The sequence below is a fragment of the Sus scrofa genome, chromosome 14 (assembly GCF_054392235.1).
Source record: "Sus scrofa isolate SSC_HxYL_T2T_F1_AM1 chromosome 14, Sscrofa_HxYL_maternal_Yorkshire_Landrace_v2.0, whole genome shotgun sequence".
Classification (NCBI taxonomy): Eukaryota; Metazoa; Chordata; class Mammalia; order Artiodactyla; family Suidae; genus Sus; species Sus scrofa.
This window is the reverse complement of record NC_139396.1, coordinates 34,859,870-34,878,521: the sequence shown is the minus strand read 5'-3', so window position 1 is coordinate 34,878,521 and position 18,652 is coordinate 34,859,870. Positions and strand designations below refer to the sequence as shown.

At 48.8% G+C, this 18,652-nt stretch overlaps 1 protein-coding gene across 28 annotated transcripts in view; it reads right to left on the bottom strand.

Moving 5' to 3' along the window:
- The window catches only part of MSRA (methionine sulfoxide reductase A), a 383,609-nt gene that overhangs the window by 21,548 nt on the left and 343,409 nt on the right, over positions 1 to 18,652 (bottom strand). The window contains exon 6 of one of the 28 annotated variants that reach the window (XR_014828473.1): positions 16,330 to 16,423. The exons of the other annotated variants lie outside the window; for them this stretch is intronic. The gene's annotated coding sequence lies outside the window, so the exon portion shown is untranslated. Of the gene's footprint in view, positions 1 to 16,329; positions 16,424 to 18,652 lie in introns of those variants that run through there. 28 annotated transcript variants of the gene reach the window in all.

The window sequence follows — 18,652 nt, the reverse complement described above, 5'->3', positions numbered from 1 at the left end:
TGAGAAGTTCCCCCGAGACCAAGTGAGGCAGAACTTCATTCATGTGTGTTGCACGTCCCTTGTGGTTTTTTAGCTACAACAATGTGGGGAATAATCCACGCTCCTTCTACCACCATCGCCAACTCCACAACAATTTACTGCAGGCTTGTCCTGTTCCAACACTGCAGGGTCACCTGTAGACCACTTCGCTTGGTAATGCCATCCTCGTTTGCCCTCCTGTCCATTTCTCCCCGGGACAGTGAGGGACTGTCCTCTGTTCACCTTTGCAGCTGGCACCCAGCAGGTGCTAACACTTATCGGCTAAATAAAGGCATGACTTCAAGTGCCTGCTTTAAAGTTCCGCAGCCCTTGGAAAATTCCACCGCTTGGGCAGCTGCTCACGTCCTCTGTGCAAATAGGCAGTTTATCAATCCCAGGGTTGGCAGCAGATCTGCTGAGCCGAACCCAGTCCTCGGGCCTTCTCCCAGAGCCGTCCCTCCACGCGGCTGAAGCCACATCCGGCTCTCTCGACAGGGGCTTCTGCCAGGGAACGGGGACAGGCTCCAGGCAGCCCCACCATTTCCAACGCTATTTGAAAAGCAAATTCAGAAGCAATGGTGGTATTTTCCCCCTTAAGAACAAGACGACTCCTCTGATATAATAAGGTTAAAAAAGAAAGGAAAAACCTCATCCTGCTTTTCCTTTCAGCTGAATTGGAGAAAAAAAAAAAAAAAAATCCCTAAATCTCCCAGTTCCAGCTGGCAGACCGCTGGACGCTCGGCTTCCGAGAAGAAGGGGAGCGGAAAGATCAGCCCTCAGCAGCTGAGAACTTATTTTTGGCTGAACAGCTGGTGGAGGACTTGCTGGCAGCAGGCAACGTCTCCCTGCACCATGCGCAGAGGCACCAGCACCTTCCCGGCAAAACCCTGTCTGGGCCCGGGCACCTGGCTCGCTCCTTCACTGTCAAGTTGGACCCTCTCAGGGAGGAGGCAACCCCGGTGACCAAGGGACCCTTCTGGGAGAAAAGGGGGCTCGGCCCCCAACAAGAAGGCTCAGGAGGAACTTCACTGCTGGCCTCAAAGGAAGCCCTCTTTTGGAAAAGGGAGAATACCAGCTCTGTCCTGCTCTAAATCCGAGACCAGCACCAGCAGGTGGGATCCCAGAAAGGCTGGATGTAGCCACTTCGTCACCAAGAAAACCAACCCTCAGACAGAGGTCTCTGCTGGTGGAATGGAGGCCCCAGAACCATTCGAATAGAGGCTGGCCATTTGCCAGACATTTTATAAGAGGGGTCTCTGGATGGAATGAAAGGAATTTAGCTTCCTAAAGCTAGGAAGGCCAGTGGAGTCCCGTTAGGAGTTGAGGACAATTATCACCATGGACAGGCAACTGGACAGGGGACCCCAACATTTTAATAGACTCCACAGTGGATTTCTACACAAAATTACAAATTTGTTGATTTTCTCTGATTAAATCCCCAGAGTAATAGCCAATCATCTTTCCTTTATGCTGCATCCACACTACTTTTTGTAACGTGAATGTTACAGCCTGAGTTCAAGGCTTCCCACATCAACGAGAGAGAACAGAGGAGTTCCGTGCACTTCTCTTCACTAAGCTGCCATAGGGGCTCACTTCTTTACCTCTGCTTTTGTCATTTTTTGGTAACTTAGAACAACAGGAATAAAAAGTCCTAAAGAGGAGTTCCTGTCGTGGCGCAGTGGAAATGAATCCAACTAGGAACCATGAGGTTGCGGGTTTGATCCCTGGCCTCACTCAGTGGGTTAAGGATCCAGTGTTGCCGTGAGCTGTAGTGTAGGTTGCAGACACGGCTCAGATCCCGAGTTGCTGTAGCTGTGGTGTAGGCTAGCGGATACAGCTCCAATTAGACCCCTAGCCTGGGAACCTCCATATGCCGTGAGTGCAGCCCTAAAAGGACAAAAGACAAAAAAGGAAAGTCCTAAAGACTATTATGAGAAAACAAAATGCTCTTCAAAGAAAGCTTTGGTATTTATATTTCAATCCAGCTATCAAGTATTTCAAAAACATCTTTATGTTCAAGGTTGAATAACGGAAATCTAAAGCAAGAGAACATGAAGTCGGTAGAAGAAAAAAATAATTTTCACTAGCAGAGAGGTCTCCAATTCAAACTCAGAGTTCACCTGTTATGTGCCTGGCCCTACCTGAGTTACTGTCATGGATGGAGACACGGGAACAATGGGGCCCTGCCCTCCAGGCACATGGCACACACACTCCATGGGGGCTCACCCCAGGGCTCCCCCAACCTGGGCTGTTCTCACCTCTGCCCACACCCCACACCCAGCCCCAGGGACTCTCTGCAGGTCAAAGGTTTGTCCTCTGGCTCCTTTACATTTGTTAAACTCCCACAAAGTACCAGCGTCACTGTTAAGGCCTTGGAGGAGTAGGACTCAAAGGGAAGTAGCTTCTAAAAATGTATCCATTTGCAACAACAACAACAACAAAATGGAGTTCCCATCGTGGCTCAGTGGCAAAGAATCCGACTAGGAACCGTGAGGTTGCAGGTTCGATCCCTGGCCTTGCTCAGTGGCTCAAGGATCCGGCATTGCCATGAGCTGTGGTATAGGTTGCAGATGCGGCTTGGATCCGGTGTTGCTGTGACTGTGGTGTAGGCCAATGGCTACATCTCTGATTAGACCCCTAGCCTGAGAATCTCCATATGCTGTGGGTTCAGCCCTAAAAAAAGACAAAAAAAAAAAAAAACCCCAAAAAACTGTGTTCATTTGTTTGTACTTTATTCCCCAGGCAGTAGAGGTGGCTGAGAAAAATAAAACAGGGCCAGAGAAAACAGACATTCTAAGGGATGGTCAAGCCAGGAGACAAGGGTAGAACATTCACATGCATGTCCCAGTGTCCTATGTAGTTGGGAAAGTGGGACCACAAATTTGACTCCATGGATTAACAGGACACAGTCTCCAAGTGCTGGGAATGGAGGGCAACCCTTATACCAATTTTAGAAGCACAAAAGCATAGAAGCTGGCACACAGCAGATGCTCAAAGCCTTCACTGGATGCCCACTGGGCACATCAGAACACAAGGTCAGGTCTCAGAGCACACCCAGCTGAATAACCGCGAGGGTAAGGGAAGGCTTTGCCCAAGAAGTCTTCCCTGTTGGGCTACTTCGATGGGGATACTGCCCAAAGCTGCCAAGCCAGGCATCACTGCTGCCAGGGCGCTAGAACAGAAGCGGTACTATAAAGAAAAAAGGCCACACAATTCCTCAAGCAATGGTGACCCCACTAAACAGGGAATGCTGGCATCATAGGTGCTGAAACCTCAGGTTCAGAGCCAGACCTCAGACTCACAATTCCCTTGGCTTGGGGAGTTTCATTCACTTCACAACCTGGAGCTTCTACCTGGGGGTACTGGTCCGGAAACATTTCTTTTTTTTTTCTTTTCTTTTTTTTTTGTCTTTTGTCTTTTTTTTTGTTGTTGTTGTTGCTATTTCTTGGGCCGCTCCCGCGGCATATGGAGGTTCCCAGGCTAGGGGTTGAATGGGAGCTATAGCCACCGGCCTACGCCAGAGCCACAGCAACGCGGGATCCGAGCCGAGTCTGCAACCTACACCACAGCTCACGGCAACGCCGGATCGTTAACCCACTGAGCAAGGGCAGGGACCGAACCCGCAACCTCATGGTTCCTAGTCGGATTCGTTAACCACTGCGCCACGACGGGAACTCCTGGAAACATTTCTAATGGCAGTTCCTCTGGGTAAAGAGACAAGGTCACTCAATCTCCATCCATCTAGGAAGTTATAATCCTCAAATTATCTTCAACCCATACCTGAAGTCCTTCACTCTAGGGAATGTGAAATGACCGATAGCCATTCCCAAAAGGTTTAACAGCCGGACACTCTTTTAGGGGATCACAATGTGAGTTCTCAGTACATAATCTTCAAAAACTAATCCCATTTCACTAGAACGCTTATCTGGTTTTCCTCCAAATAGTATTTTCCTTTAGTGATACTGCCTCTTATCACACTGAAGCTCCAAATATAGGAACATGAGACGTTATTGAAATGTTACGTCTTCTTCCATCTTCTTTCAGAGCCCTTGCTCCTCAGTGTGAGAGAGAAAGGCTATGGGGAGGGAACACACCCAAGGTGGAGGAGCAGATGCGACAGAAGAACAGGCAGCCCTGGCCAAGTGCATGAGTGGTCTCCTCCAGGAGGCCCGGTCCTTGTACCAAGGACAGAGACCTTCATTAACACCACCACGCCTGCTAGTCCCTGTAATTCAACTGCTACTGACCCCAGTGAGCCAGCGGAAAAACCAACACCCTGCAGGAGAAGAAGGTAGGGGATCAGGCCTCTCAGGGGGAGACCCAGCTTGGGGGGTGAAAGGTTGCTGTTAAGGGCTTTCGGAGGAGCCGTGGTACACGTGGGCTATTGCGACGGAAACCGCAATACAAAGTGGACAAGACATCGCACACTTGACCTTGACCCCACCTGGAGGGCCACGTGAAAACAGCAGAAACAGGAATCTTGGCGAAATGAGGTTTCTGATTCCAGCTATTTCGGGGAAGGGGTGGTGCATGTGGAGAACCACGTCAGTTTCACTCAGGATGCTTTGCGTCTGAGACCCATAGAAGACATGGCATCTACAAACCCAAGCCTCTGGCATTTGGGGAGATGCAAAGCAAAAAGAAGCTGAAAACCACTCTCAGAAGTAGGCAAATTCATTTTTCACTGAATCGAGGAGGGATTCAAATTGTCCTCTGCCAAAAGGTTATTATATAGCCAGGGTGGATGCAGGGTCAGCGGCCATGCAGACATTCTCAACATTTCATTAAAAATGGAGAGGTGGCAGCAATAACCCCTCACCCCAGCTGAGATGCTATTCGCACCCTGCCAAAACTCCTGCAGCAGCCTTCATGTTGGCCTTAGCATCCAGCATCTGCTTCCTCTGCTCCATTCACCTCCCCACTGTAGGAACAGCTTTTCTAAACACATCCATGGTCATGTCATTCCCCTGCTCAAAAATATGGTTAAATGTTTCCTTCACATTTGGCCTCAATCAAACTTTACCATTTCAATCCTTCCACTGCCCATCACCATGCGACATACACCCTGTGGTTCTGCCCCAGTGAACATACTGTTTCCCAGAATCACACCTGTTTAGTTTCTTTTTCCTCCTGAAATGTGCATGCATGCATGTGGGGGCACGGGCACAGACAGACACATACACTTCCAAGTCTGGTTAAAAATCCTACTCATCTTTCAAGGCACATTTCTCAACAGAAGCATCCTCTGGAAAGCCTTCCTAGTTTTCCAGAGTTAGAAGTCAATGCTCCCTTAGGATTGTTCTTATAGCATCCTGAGCTTACCCTTGATGACACACTTATCACGTTGTTCTAGGTGGCTGTATGTGTGTTAATTTCTACCACTTTGATTGTAAGCCAGCTTGGTGGCAGAGATTGAGCTGAAATCATTTTTCTTGGTCCCACCACCCTCCTCCCACACATCCCAGGCCTAAAGGCAGTGTCTTAATAAAGACAGTAGATACTCAGCCCATGGATGAACTGAATTGAGTGTGTGACTGCGGACCATTGATTTATAATCGATAAGTTTGGATAATATTGGAAGGGGTCTGGATCTGATTCCAACGAATAACCACTACAGTATTGGATGGACATTGGACAAGCGAACTCACTTTTGTACCTCAGTACACATTACTTAGAAAGTAAGAGAATGCCATTTGAAAGAAAGAGGTCCTGGAGTTCCTGTCGTGGCGCAGTGGTTAACGAATCCCACTAGGAACCATGAGGTTGCGGGTTCGATCCCTGCCCTTGCTCAGTGGGTTAACGATCCGACGTTGCCGTGAGCTGTGGTGTAGGTTGCAGACGCGACTCGGATCCCGAGTTGCTGTGGCTCTGGCGTAGGCCGGTGGCTACAGCTCCCATTCAACCCCTAGCCTGGGAACCTCCATATGCCGTGGGAGCGGCCCAAGAAATAGCAAAAAGACAAAAAAAAAAAAAAAAAAAAAAAAAAAAGAAAGAAAGCGGTCCTAGTTTGTTATTGAGAGCAATGGGAGGTGTGGAGAATGAGCTGGCTGTAGAATCGGCTCTGTCTCCTAGCAGCTGTGACCTTGAGTAAATCCCACAGCCCTTCTGAGACTTGGTTTCCCCATCCATAAAATGGATGCGAGAATTCTAATGGGGCTGCTCAGGGACTTGATGAGACGATATTTATAAAAGGGATTTAAGAACTAAAAATGTGCTATTCAAACGAGGAAACTTACATAACATTTTGTAAATCCTACTGTGATAAGCAAAACTTTGTAGTTAATATAACGTTAATCCCCCTTTTTGGCCAGGGTGAAGAAGAGATGGGATAGGAAGGGTAGGGAGCTCTATTTATGGTTTAACATCCTTGTGTGGTAAAAGGAGTCTGAAACTTTGAGATGGCGTCTTTGAAAATACACACTATCATCTTTGGGGACCACAGGGTTCTGGATCTCAAAAATAGAGATACATAATGTTAACTTTAGTCTCTCTACAATAAAAGCATTGAACGGTCTCTTTTGGTTTTGGAAAGGTCAACAAGAAGACTCAAGGTAACAAGGAAGATAAAGAGACTGATAAAATATTTAAATGTTATTATAAATATACAAGATGCAGATGCCATGTAGCTAATCGTTGATATCAACTCCCTAGAAACCCAATGCTAACACTGGATGGGCTGTCTTACGGTCTCTCCCATCTGCTGTTGACCTTACTATGGATGGCAGAAAGCTGACCCCACACCAGACTGGTGGGCCAGCTGTGTGGCCATGTATACATCATGCTGCTTATAGACCACAGACCCACCCCTGGGGCATCTTCATGCCAGCCCAGTGCATGTAAACATCTGAAGCCTGCATAGTAATGATGTAGAAAGGCACATGTGATGCCCATTGGCCAATCCCATCTTGATTTGCTGCTACTGGTGTGCTCACCTATCAGCCTTGTCACTGCCCATGCGTGCTACCCATGTGCTAACCAGACAGCTAAAGATTCATGCTGCTGATGCAGGTCATAAACCATGTAGGACAACTGCATGCTAGCCAGTCACAGCACTGTTCATACAGCACCCGGGACTGTGTCATGTGCCCTGGTGACCTTGTGTCAGGCACAGAATTATTGTGCCTAGAACTTCTGCCTAGACCACAGGCCCATTTTCATGCAAAGCTAAGAAATGCCTCTCAGCTATATGGCAGGATTTGCTGTAATAACTTTGGATTCAAGACTGAAAACTCTATCACATCAAGTTCAATGGAAAAATAATGTGTAAATGTGCCCAACCAATGGCAAAGACACAAACATCAAGCTGGCATCACATCTGCTCTAAAAGAAGGAGGGGCTTTCCGTCCCCCACCCCCATTCTCCCGGACTCAGGGGTAGCTATGGGTGGTTGACATCAGTTCCGTTCCCACAGGACAGCTCAGGGCTCAGAAGCTGCAGAACGTTTCTTCCGTATGGGAAGGTTCCTCTGAGGCTGGCTCATTCGACCTGCCTAACGTCACTGATGAAGAGAGGAGGTCAAGGGGCACAGTGATAGCCGTGGGCCACGTTTGACATGTATTCGCAGTGACATACTTAACCACCACACTGATTTTTAATTACAGGGTACCCTTGGCTACTGAGCATATTCACTGATAACAAAAAGAGCATCATGGCCAGACCCAGAGAGAAGGGGAGGAAGCAGAGGCTGAGAGTAGAACATGCTGCTCAGGACCCACAGCAAGTTGGAGGTGGGAGGGTCCAGCAGGGAGGGACCCTGGCTGGACTCCGGGAACGGCTCTGACCCTGACCAGCCACATGGTCACCAGGAAGCCTCCTTCCCTCTCTGGCTGACCACTTCCTGGACTGTCAACAGCAGGAGTCAGCCTCTACGATCCCTTCTAATGTTCACAATTCTGATGGTTTCAGAGGGTATCAGCATCATTTAATGCGGAAGGAAGCCCTGGCACGCAGAATGCTGAAATTTATAAGGGAATGAGACAGATGTTGGTCCACTGAACTCTGGCCAGTGCAGACGGACACCTTCATCCCCCTCCCTCATCCTGATGACCTCAGGCAACTGACATCACCACACGGGAAGACCGAGGACCTTCTGTTGCAAAGCAGCGGAGGACTTTGTCATATGGAAGCTCCCAGGCTAGGGGCTGAATCAGAGCTGCATCTGCAACCTACACCACAGCTCACTTAACCCACAGAGCGAGGCCAGGGATTGAACCCGCATCCTCATGGATACAAGCTGGGTTTGTAACCTGCTGAGCCACAACAGGAACTCTCCCATTCGCCTTATTTTCTGAGCCCTCTGCGTTCATGCGGTGAGTTCTTTTAAACACCAAAGTCTGAAAACTAAGCCTAAAACACCAAGTTTTAGAAAGGCAGAAAACTGTTTCAGACGTTTCTATAGATCAGGAAATGTTCACTGCATGATTAGCACTGCGGCAAAGCGAGGCCAGCGACCCAAGGCCTTAGTAAGTGGAACGCAGTATTTTAAAGATGTTACCATCTGCCCATTCGCTGCTCCATCACCTCCTTTTACGTGGGACAAATGAAGCCACAGAAAAACGAGGCCGTGACCCAACTCTCCTTGGACTCTAGGGCAGGGCAGGCTGGGAGGGCGGCTGACAGACGTGTTAGGTGTAGCTGGTTGGAAGGAGGACAGACTTGTAAATCTGGCTCATGGGGGCATCAGATGGCAGGAGGTGTGACCCTGGGAATCACCATTTCTTCTGTTCTCAGCATCCTCGTCTCTGTCGCATCACTGCTGGCTTTACGCGACCTCTAGCAAATCCTCTTGGACTCCTTCATTGGATTTACTACTAGCACAATGTTCACAGAATTCTCAGTGGGCGCTACAAAATACTTTAATAGAGTTTTCATTAAAGATATGATTTGGGTTTAATTGCTCAGAATGCCACAGGGCCAATCTAAAAAACGACGCCCATTTTCATAAGAAGAAGCTAGAGCTTAAGTTGCCAAGAGCATAAACCCTGCTACGTGTCAGAGCAGGACTAGAATCCAGGTTTCCTTCTGTCTCAACAGTGATGGATAAACCTCTTTTCTAACCAATTACACTGGGTTGAATTACAGATGATTTAAAAGCTGAAGGGGGCAATAAAAGTCAAGGCAAAATGAGGTGAATATTTTTATAAAAATTGACTCCTGTGGAGTCAGAATATTGATAAGTAAGTTCAAGGACTACTTTCTCCTGTTTTTGCTTTTTGAAGCCTCAAAACATGAGCTACATTTAAGAATGGGTAGAATTCACCTTTAAAAACAGGACTTTGCGGTTTTTTTTGTTGTTGTTGTTTGTTTGTTTGTCTTTTGCTATTACAGGGCTGCACTTGAGGCATATGGAGATTCCCAGGCTGGGGCGGAATTGGGACTGTAGCCGCCCACCTACACCACAGCCACAGCAATGCCAGATCTGAACCATGTCTGCGACCTACATCAGAGCTCATGGCAACATGGGATCCTTAACCCGCTGAGCTAGGCCAGGGATCAAACCCACATCCTCATGGATCCTAGTCAGGTTTGTTAACTGCTGACCCACAAAGGGAACTCCCTCGTGTTGTTTTTAAACCATCATTTTATACCCTTCATTTCTTCCTCTTTAAAATGGAGTTAATGCATATCCATACCTCTCAGGAGAAGCAAGTAAGAGAAAATGTACAAAGACAATACAAGCACTATAGTTCACTAGACAAATGGAAGGTGGCATTATATTGTTGTAATTATTACTCTGCTTTGATAAATGTCTAAGGTTTTCTGAATCATCACGTGACAATAATGAGGTGTATAGGATGCTTTTAACTAGCAGTGTCATGCCACTACAGCGCCTCCAGGGATGTCGCTGGCCTTCTGGGGGTGGGTGGGAGAGAAGCAGGAGCTGGGCTGACAGACCCAGAGGGCAAGGAGCCGAGCAGAGGAGCCTGAGCAGAGCTGACAGCTCACCAGGCTGGCCCCCTGCTCATCTGCCCTGCATGGACCCATTAGCCAGATAACCGCCAGGCTCCAGATTTTGCACAAGGAAACAATAGGGTGCCAACATATGATCGAACAAGGACCAATCTCCACTCAACATGGACATACTCCCTCCCTGCAGAGGCCTGTGTTCTCTCACAGCAAGACCCCACTGGACATGACAGCCAACTCAGGCACAGACAGACTCTGGGAAATTCTGAAAGTGGCCCAGCCGGGAACCATGGACTACAGAAACCAGAGGGACTGGATCTAAGCAGGGGACACAGCAGAGGTGGCACCTGAGCTGGGCCTGCAACAGGAAGGATGAGGAGAGCAGAGTATGGAGCTGGTGTGGGAGGGTTGGACGCCCAGACTGTTAATATGTGCACGGGGGTGGCTAGTGAATGACCTTGAACTTCAGGCAAAATTTCAAAATGGTCTTGAACTTCCAGTGGTTGTGGGCAATGGAAACCACTCAAGTCTTCTGAAAAAAGATTTCTGGAAAGAAAAAGTCCTCTGAAAACAGAGTGAAGTGTCAGGATGTAGAGGAGGGTGGATCTGGCCCCTGAGCCTGATGACTGGGGAAAGGCAAGGCGGGCAGAAGCGGGTGGGCAGGGTCTGCAGGGCAGAAGGCGGGAAGCAGGAGGAGAAAGACATTCAGGAGGGATATCCGTCAGGGGGCCTTCTAACCATTCCCACCTCTTAGCAAAAGGAAAATGTGATTACTGAAGCAGTAAAAAGAAAGATGCAACTGGATGGGAAAACACAAACAATAATAAGTTAATTTGGGGAGTTCCCATTGTGGCTCAGTGGTAATGAACCCACTAGTATCCATGAGGACGAGGGCTCGATCCCTGGCGTGGCTCAGCGGGTTAAGGATCTGGCGTTGCCTTGAGCTGTGGTGTAGGCTGCAGATGTGGCTTGGATCCCATGTTGCTGTGGCTGTGTCACAGGCTGGCAACTAGGGCTCCGATTCAACCCCTAGCCTGGGAACTTTCATATGCCGTGGGTGTGGCCGTAAAATAATAATAATAATGATAATAAATTAATTTCATGGGTGTTTAGAGCATAACAGCTACTTTTAAAAATACTGTAAAGGGAACTGGATACTTTTTATCTTTTTTTTTTTTTAACCCCTCCACTACAATTGTACTGTCTCCTCTCAAGGTGCCTCAAACATAACCTAATATATTTCTGGAACAAGAATATCGCTCCTCAATTTAGAAGACTATTCCAGTAGATCTCAAGCCTGGTGACACATTTAGTCACCTGGGGAACTCTTTAAACTACAAATCTCAGGGTCCTTTCCCTCAGAGAAACACAGATTGGGTGGTCAGGGTGGGGCAGGTATTAAAATTGAATACACTGCTGGTGTCTAAGGTAGCACCCTAGTTCATTGGTTCTCAACTGGAGACAAGCTCCCCCTGGGGGACATTTGGTGATGTCTGGGGACATTTTTGGTTGATATAGCTGGAGCTGGGTGGTGGGGGACTGAGCTGCTGGCATCTAGTGGGGTCAACCTGGGAAACTCTGAAACATCCTACAATGCACAGGCCAGGCCCCCACCTCCCCAAGAGAGAGTCACTCCACCCCAAATGTCAATGTTGGTTGAGAAGCTCTGCTCTGATTAAGTATGATATTGAGGATGTGTTATGTGTGTCATCTGGAGCTTCATGGAGTGGAAAGAAGCCAGGATTCTGAGCTCTCAGCAGGTTCTTTTTATTATTATTATTATTAAATTTTTTGCTTTTTATGGCCACACTCTAGGCATACGGTGGTTCCCAGACCAGGGGTGGAATCGGAGTTGCAGCTGCCAGCCTACACCACAGCCACAACAACTTGGGATCTGAGCCTCATCTGCGAGCTAAACCACAGCTCAAAACAACACCGGATACTTAACCCACTGAGCGAGGCCAGGCATTGAACCAGTGTCCTTATGGATGTTAGTCAGGTTCATTAACCACTGAGCCACAATGAGAACTCCTCTCAGCAGGTCCTTGAAGCCTCAGTTTTATCAACAGAAAACTGGCAGACATACTCTCCCAATGTAGAGTGTTTTCGAAGCTAACATGACACCTACTCATGCATTTTCTCGTCTTGATCTGCTTTCTCGAACATTATAGAGATTTTTCAGACATCTAGACTCTTCGGGGGTGGGGAGGGGTGGGTCAAAGTAATGACAAGTCACATGGAGCAGTGCAATCCTCCTTTCCCGCAGCTGTTGGAAATTCTAGAAATGCAGAAGCTCAGGCTCTACCCCAGGCCTGATGAATCAGAACCCACATTCCAGGTGATTCGCAGGCATACCCACACTGCCCCAGCTTCTGCATGGCAGCTTACCACATCCCTCTTCTTCAAACTGAAGGCCTTAAAGAGTAATAATAATAATAAACTCTCCTCAAAGGGTTAGACCTTCCTCTTCTCTGGAGAAGGGATCTAACACAGTTTAGAGATCTAAAGCCAAATGCAATCATTCACCCCACATGTTGGGAAACAGGACCACGTGTGCATGTTATGTTGGACCAGTGGTCTTCCAAGTGTGATCCCAGGGTCAACAGTCACCAGGGAACTTGTTAGCCAGGCACATTTTAGGGCGTGGCCCCAGTCCTACTGACACAGAAACTCTAAATGCCCAAGCCCCTAGTGTGTTTTGTTTTGTTGTTGTCTTTTGTTTTATTTGTTTTGCTTTTTTAGGGCCGCACCTGCAGCATATAGAAGTTCCCAGACTAAGGGTCAAATCAGAGCTGCAGCTGCTGGCCTACACCCCAACCATAGCAATGTGGGATCCAAGCTGTGTCTGCGCCCTACACCACAGCTCAAGGCAACGCTGGATCCCTATCCACTGAGCAAGGCCAGGGATAGAAACTACGTCCTCATGGATACTAGTTGGATTCATTTCGGCTGTCCCACAATGGGCACTCTGCCCCTAGTGTGTTTTAACCAGCTCTTTGGGTGCTTGTGATCCACCCTGGAGTATGGAAGCGTCTGGAGCAGACCACAGCCTTTTCCAAGACAGATGAGAATGACATAGCTTTTGATCCTGTGTGGCACCACTTTTGAGAATCTTTCCTAAGGAAATGGCCTTTCCTCTGCTCTTGGACAGCTCTGTCAATAACATTCTAATGAGCACAATGAACATCATCTTACAAAACCATTTTTCTTTCCTGCTTCAGGTAAATCTGTTTCACCACCACCACCCTCCCCGCCCCGTTTCCTTAGCTGCCTTTAACATCTTCCTAGAGTCTGATCAGAGAAAAGTAATTTGGTGTGAAAATCACCTGAGACAGTGGAAATGTCTGGAATCAGACAGACCTAGACTGTCTCCTCTACTTTGGGGAGTTACTGCACCTGTCTGAGCTCTGGCTTCCCCATTTATAAACTGGAGATGGTATTACCCATAGAACACCAGAGAACTAAAGGAAACTCAATGTGTACGAGTTTATCATTACTTTTAATCAGTAGGCAGCAATACAGACACCTACACTGGAATGATGCCCACATTCTGAAGTGTTCAGAGGGACTGACATGAGACACCGTCCATCCCCCCCACCCTCCCTGAAATCCCCAGGGACAGTGCCCTAAGGAATGGGTTATGGAGGGAAGGATGCCCCAGAGAGCCACCCTTCCTCTCCTGGTCTCCACAGCACAGCCTTATCTTCCCCTATCACTATTTCCTCTGTCATCTTTGCAGGCTCCTCTTCTTTTGCTCTCTCTGCAATTGCTGATGTTCAGTCCTTGACCTGATTTTATAGGACACCTTCCCCTGAGTGAGGGAGAAAATTCACAATTCACTCCCTTGGCTGCAGAAACCATTTAACCAGTCTTTACATGCCAACAATGTATCTCCTCCACCTGCACCTGCAGCTGCAAACTTTCACTCCACTGCCTCTGCATTGTCCAGTGAGACCCTCAGAGGCCACGTGGCCCACACCGATGGTCTCTTTCTCTGAGCATCAGCACCCCGCCCTGACCTCCTGAGAAGGGCATAATCTTTTAAAATCACAGACCTGATCAACTCACTCCCCTGCCCCCACCCACCCCAAATCATAAAGGTCAGACCTACGCTCTCACATCCTTCCCTCTGGCCCACACCCTGGGCACAGCCTCCGTGGCCATGTGCCATCCACGGTTCTAACAGATTCTCTCCTTGACCAAACTCTATTCGGGCTCCTCTGAACTCTCCTCAACCAGGCCTGACTTCAGGGCCTCTGTGTTTGTCTCTGTATCGTCCAGGTGTAGTAAGAATCCTGCTAACTCACTTTACCAAGAGCCCCCTCCTCTGTTTCTGGTCAACCTGGCTAACTGATGGGCCCCATGATATCTGATCACCCTGGCTGCCTTCAGCAAGACTCCTGTTACATTGCTCTACTCCTGATGCATCCCCTTAGGAGCTGCTCCTTGCCTGGAACTGCCCCTTGTCCCTTGTGTTTGGAGCTGAGCTCCCCTCTCTCTTCTTCTGCAGAAGCCCACAGTAGGAGCCCCCCCCCCCGAATAACATCTTCCTTATTGTCTTTAACAAGGGTCACATTTATTTTTTAACAGTTCCCCAAGTAAGACACAAATGCAAGTCCTTCTTCGTAGCAGATCTCAATGCTGGCTGCATCCTGGAAACATCTGGAGCCCTCTTTAAACCCCACCCCCCCACCAAACTCTTTATGTCTGGGTCCCACCTCAGACTGAAGTTCAACATCAGGTTGGGGAGTGGGCAGGAGGAGTATTTTTAATGCCACACGTGACCCCAGTGAGCAGCCGGAGTTGAGACCCTCTGACCTGTCTGTCCTTCCCTTCCCATTTGGACGAAGAGAGCAGTTCTGCTGGGGCTGTCTTGAGAGGCTCCGTACTGACAGCTGCCAGGGTGATCACTACACTCTACTGTCCTTATTCAAAGAGCATGAGCTCTGGATTTTCAATCTTGGGACTCCCAGAATTGGCAGGTGCCTGGCAGTGTTTCTCAGCTGATCCTTAGGGGTCAGAGCAAGTCGGCTGGGATAGAGGGAGATTCTCCAAGATCAAGGCAGCCATGGCTACTTTTCCCTATCCATAAGGGCACAGAAGGTGTGTCACATAGTTCTCCAGGGTGACGCAGCCCTATATGTCAGGGACATCCTAATTTTAAGGTACAAGCTCTGGGCACATAGCCGTCCTAAAACTGGCAGGTAAATGTCACAATTAACATTTTTATCATAGAGCTTCACAGATCAAGGGTGGTCTAGAGTCACTGATCTGGGGTGGACCTCAGCTCTGGGGGCATCTGTCATGGGACTGTGGTCACACCCCCCTGCCCTGAGCCCCTGGGAGAAAAGCAGACACGGGCAGATGAAGAAGGTCTCTAAAGTTCTTTCCATCTCTAACACCCTGCAACATCCTGACCAACAAAATAGACATGCTTTGCCTTTAGCTGTGGTCAAATGAAGCGGAAGTCACTAAGATGAGGGTGACAGGAAGGAGCAAGGCAGCCAGCCAGGCTCAGAAGCAGCCTCCAATTTTACAACCCATCACTGGGCTTTGTCTGCAAAGACTGTTGAAAGAAGGAGACAGGGTTCAGAGTGGCCAGAAGAGTAATTCCAATTGCACTTCCCAGAAAGATGTACTTTCTATTCCTTTTGACTTCAAGGCATCTGATATGGCTTCCAAAACATTTTTACAAATGTCAAATTCACTGTCAACTCTAAACCACCTGGAAAAAACAAAAAACAAACAAACAAAAAAAAACAACAACTGACAGGCAGCTAAATGAAGGAGCTATAATTTTGCTGAAGTGTTCCAGGGACCTTTTAAGCCACAAGAACCTAAATGAAATTGTTTCAGTCGAGCCCAGAAGCTGCCAGAATAAGAAGAAACCACAAAACACACACACACACACACACACACACACACACACACACACACACTGAACTAAGCTGCTAAGAAGGTAGAGATTAATGTTTTCACCATTAAAAAAAAAAAAGCTGTAACTGTCTGAAGAGAGATATATCAATTAGCTTAAATGATTGTTTCACAGCATATGTACATTATATCACCATCAAATTATACAGTTTAAATAGGTACCAGTCTTTATTTTATTTTTTTTTTATTTTTTTGCTCTTCAGAGCCACACCCAAGGCATATGGAGGTTCCCAGGCTAGGGGTCGAATCGGAGCTATAGCTGCTGGCCTACACCATAGCCACAGCAACTCAGGATCCAAGCTGCGTCTTCGACCTACACCACAGCTCACGGCAATACTGGATCCTTAATCCACTGAGAGAGGCCAGGGGTCAACCCTGCATCCTCATGGATACTAGACAGGTTCTTAACCCACTAAGGCACAACAGGAACTTCCAGGTACCATTCTTAATTGTCTTAATATACCTCATTGGTTTTTTTTGTTAATTTGTTATTTATTTATTTATTTGTCTTTTTGCCTTTTCTAGGGCTGCACCCGTGGCATATGGAGGTTCCCAGGCTAGGGGTCTAATCAGAGCTGTAGCCACCGGCCTACGCCAGAGCCACAGCAACTCGGGATCCGAGCAGCATCTGTGACCTACACCACAGCTCACGGCAACACCGGATCCTTAACCCACTGAGCAAGAGCAGGGATCAAACCCAAAACCTCATGATTCCTAGTTGGATTCGTTATCCACTGAGCCACGACGGGAACTCCCAATTTGTTTTTTAAAGGAAGCAGTGGAGATGAGCTGGAGCCTCCTCTCATCACAGGCCCTCAGTCACCCAGTTGCCCACAGCTCACACCTGAGATCCTGCTGACGCCTGAACCCTGCCCTCCGCCTCACCCTCCTTGCTCATCAGCGCCCTTCCCAGACTGTCCTGCCTGCCAGCAATTGGCCCTGTGGACCTGAGCAAATCACCAGGCCTCAAGTGTTCCACCTGGAAGGTCAGGTAGCTGAACAAGTGTTCTTTCTCAGATGCTTCCCTAGGTCCAGGAACAAAGAGAAGACCTAGGAATTCCCTTCTCCCATCCAGCCTCCAGAAGACGGGAATTTCACTTGTGGGAGCGACTACGAGGGAGCCAGTGGGCCATGTGGAGATGGGGATGGATGGCAAGTCAGGACGAGACCTCATCAGCCAGGGCTTCCTGGGACTCCAGGCTCACTCTCAGCTGGCTGGAGGCAGAGCTGGGCCTCTTCCAAGCATGGCCTTGTCCTTTCACAACCAGGCCAGTGCATCCACCAAAGAGAAGGGTCCAGGAATGGTATCTTGGCCCTTGAAGGAACTTCAGTCCCCTCAAGACCTCTGCCACCTGGTAAATCTGCAAGCAGGGCTGAGGTGTCTGCCACGGGAAGCTATAGCTAGTGGACCCCAAAGGCCTCGAGGCCAGATTTTCATGAGCTGCTCTGGCAAAGCCCTTTCCTGGCACCCACCTTTACTGCTCTGGTCAGGTCTCCAAATGAGAGGCAGGTGGAGAATGACAGCCTCTAGTCATTTTGCAAATAGGGCATGCAAGGTGCACCTCCCTCCCGGGTCAAGCTGAGCCTGCCCAGCCGCTGCTCCTGATGGGCTCCGGCACAAAGAGCAGTTCAAGGGAGATTCTGGTGACAAGTATCTCCTCAAAACCAGTTTGGGTCAGGGGGTATCGTTCAAGGTCATAGCCCTGGACTCTCATCCTAAGGACCTGAGAGAACCACAGTGGTGAGAGGAGGGGACGCCTATGGCAAGAGCCTGAAGAAGCAGCTGGAGGCAGGGCAGGAGGTGGCCCCATCTGCTGAAGCAAAAATAAAGACCACAGCCAAGTAACATACAACAGTCCTTACCCCAGTCAATGGGCACTGGTCACCTAACCTCACTGCACCTCAGTTTCCTCTCCTGTAGAATGGGCAGGAAGGCCCCACACCACACCAGGAAATGGCTTAACACAACCATTCACAAATCACATTCTCCCTCTCCAGTCACCTACTCATGATCTGTACCCTGCAAGTTGGCCCTTGGGGGTACCTAGCCCCTAGGATCACCACCGTGACAGTGCCTGAGGTGGGGCAGAGAGCAGACCACTCCTGACTTTCTCAACCCCCAGGTAATGGCCCTGACTTCAAATCTCTAAGGAAAAGCCAAGGTCTCCTCAGCTTCCTGAGGCTCTGCCCAGCCTCTGCTCTGACACTGGGATGGGATAGAATCTAGCACCCCAGCCACTGCAGGAAGGCTGCAGCAAGGGCGCCCCTGGTGGTTAAATCCAGCAACTGCAGAGAGAGGGTCAGAACCCAGAGCCCCACCACAGGGACTGCAGGGGAGGGGAGGGTGTGGTGCCTGTTCCACCTCCACCCTCTAGGCCTCTTGGGTGCTGCCACCAACATGAAGGGTGGTGGAAACTCCCTGGGGAGGCACCAGCATGACAGACCCAGTTCCAGGATCTAAGCCTCACAGCCTCCTTCCTCCCAGCTCTTCTCCCGAAATGTTCCAAGGCTTCTGCTCCTCAGGCCACTCCTTCCTGAGGCTTTGGGAATGAGCCCTAAACAAAAAACCTCATGGCAACTTAGTGTGAAACAGCTAGAGAAGGGAGGGAAGAGACTGATTTATGTTAGGAAGAGGGTGGATAGGAGAGAAAAGGAAGGAGGGAGAAAAATAACGAAATCAAGGTCAAGCTAAAAAGATGAGCACAGGCAAGTGGGAGCTGAGAGGGAAGGAGGACAGAGGTGGAAAGGCTGAGTGAAGGAGACACTTAAAGGAAACCCACTGGGGAAGATGCTG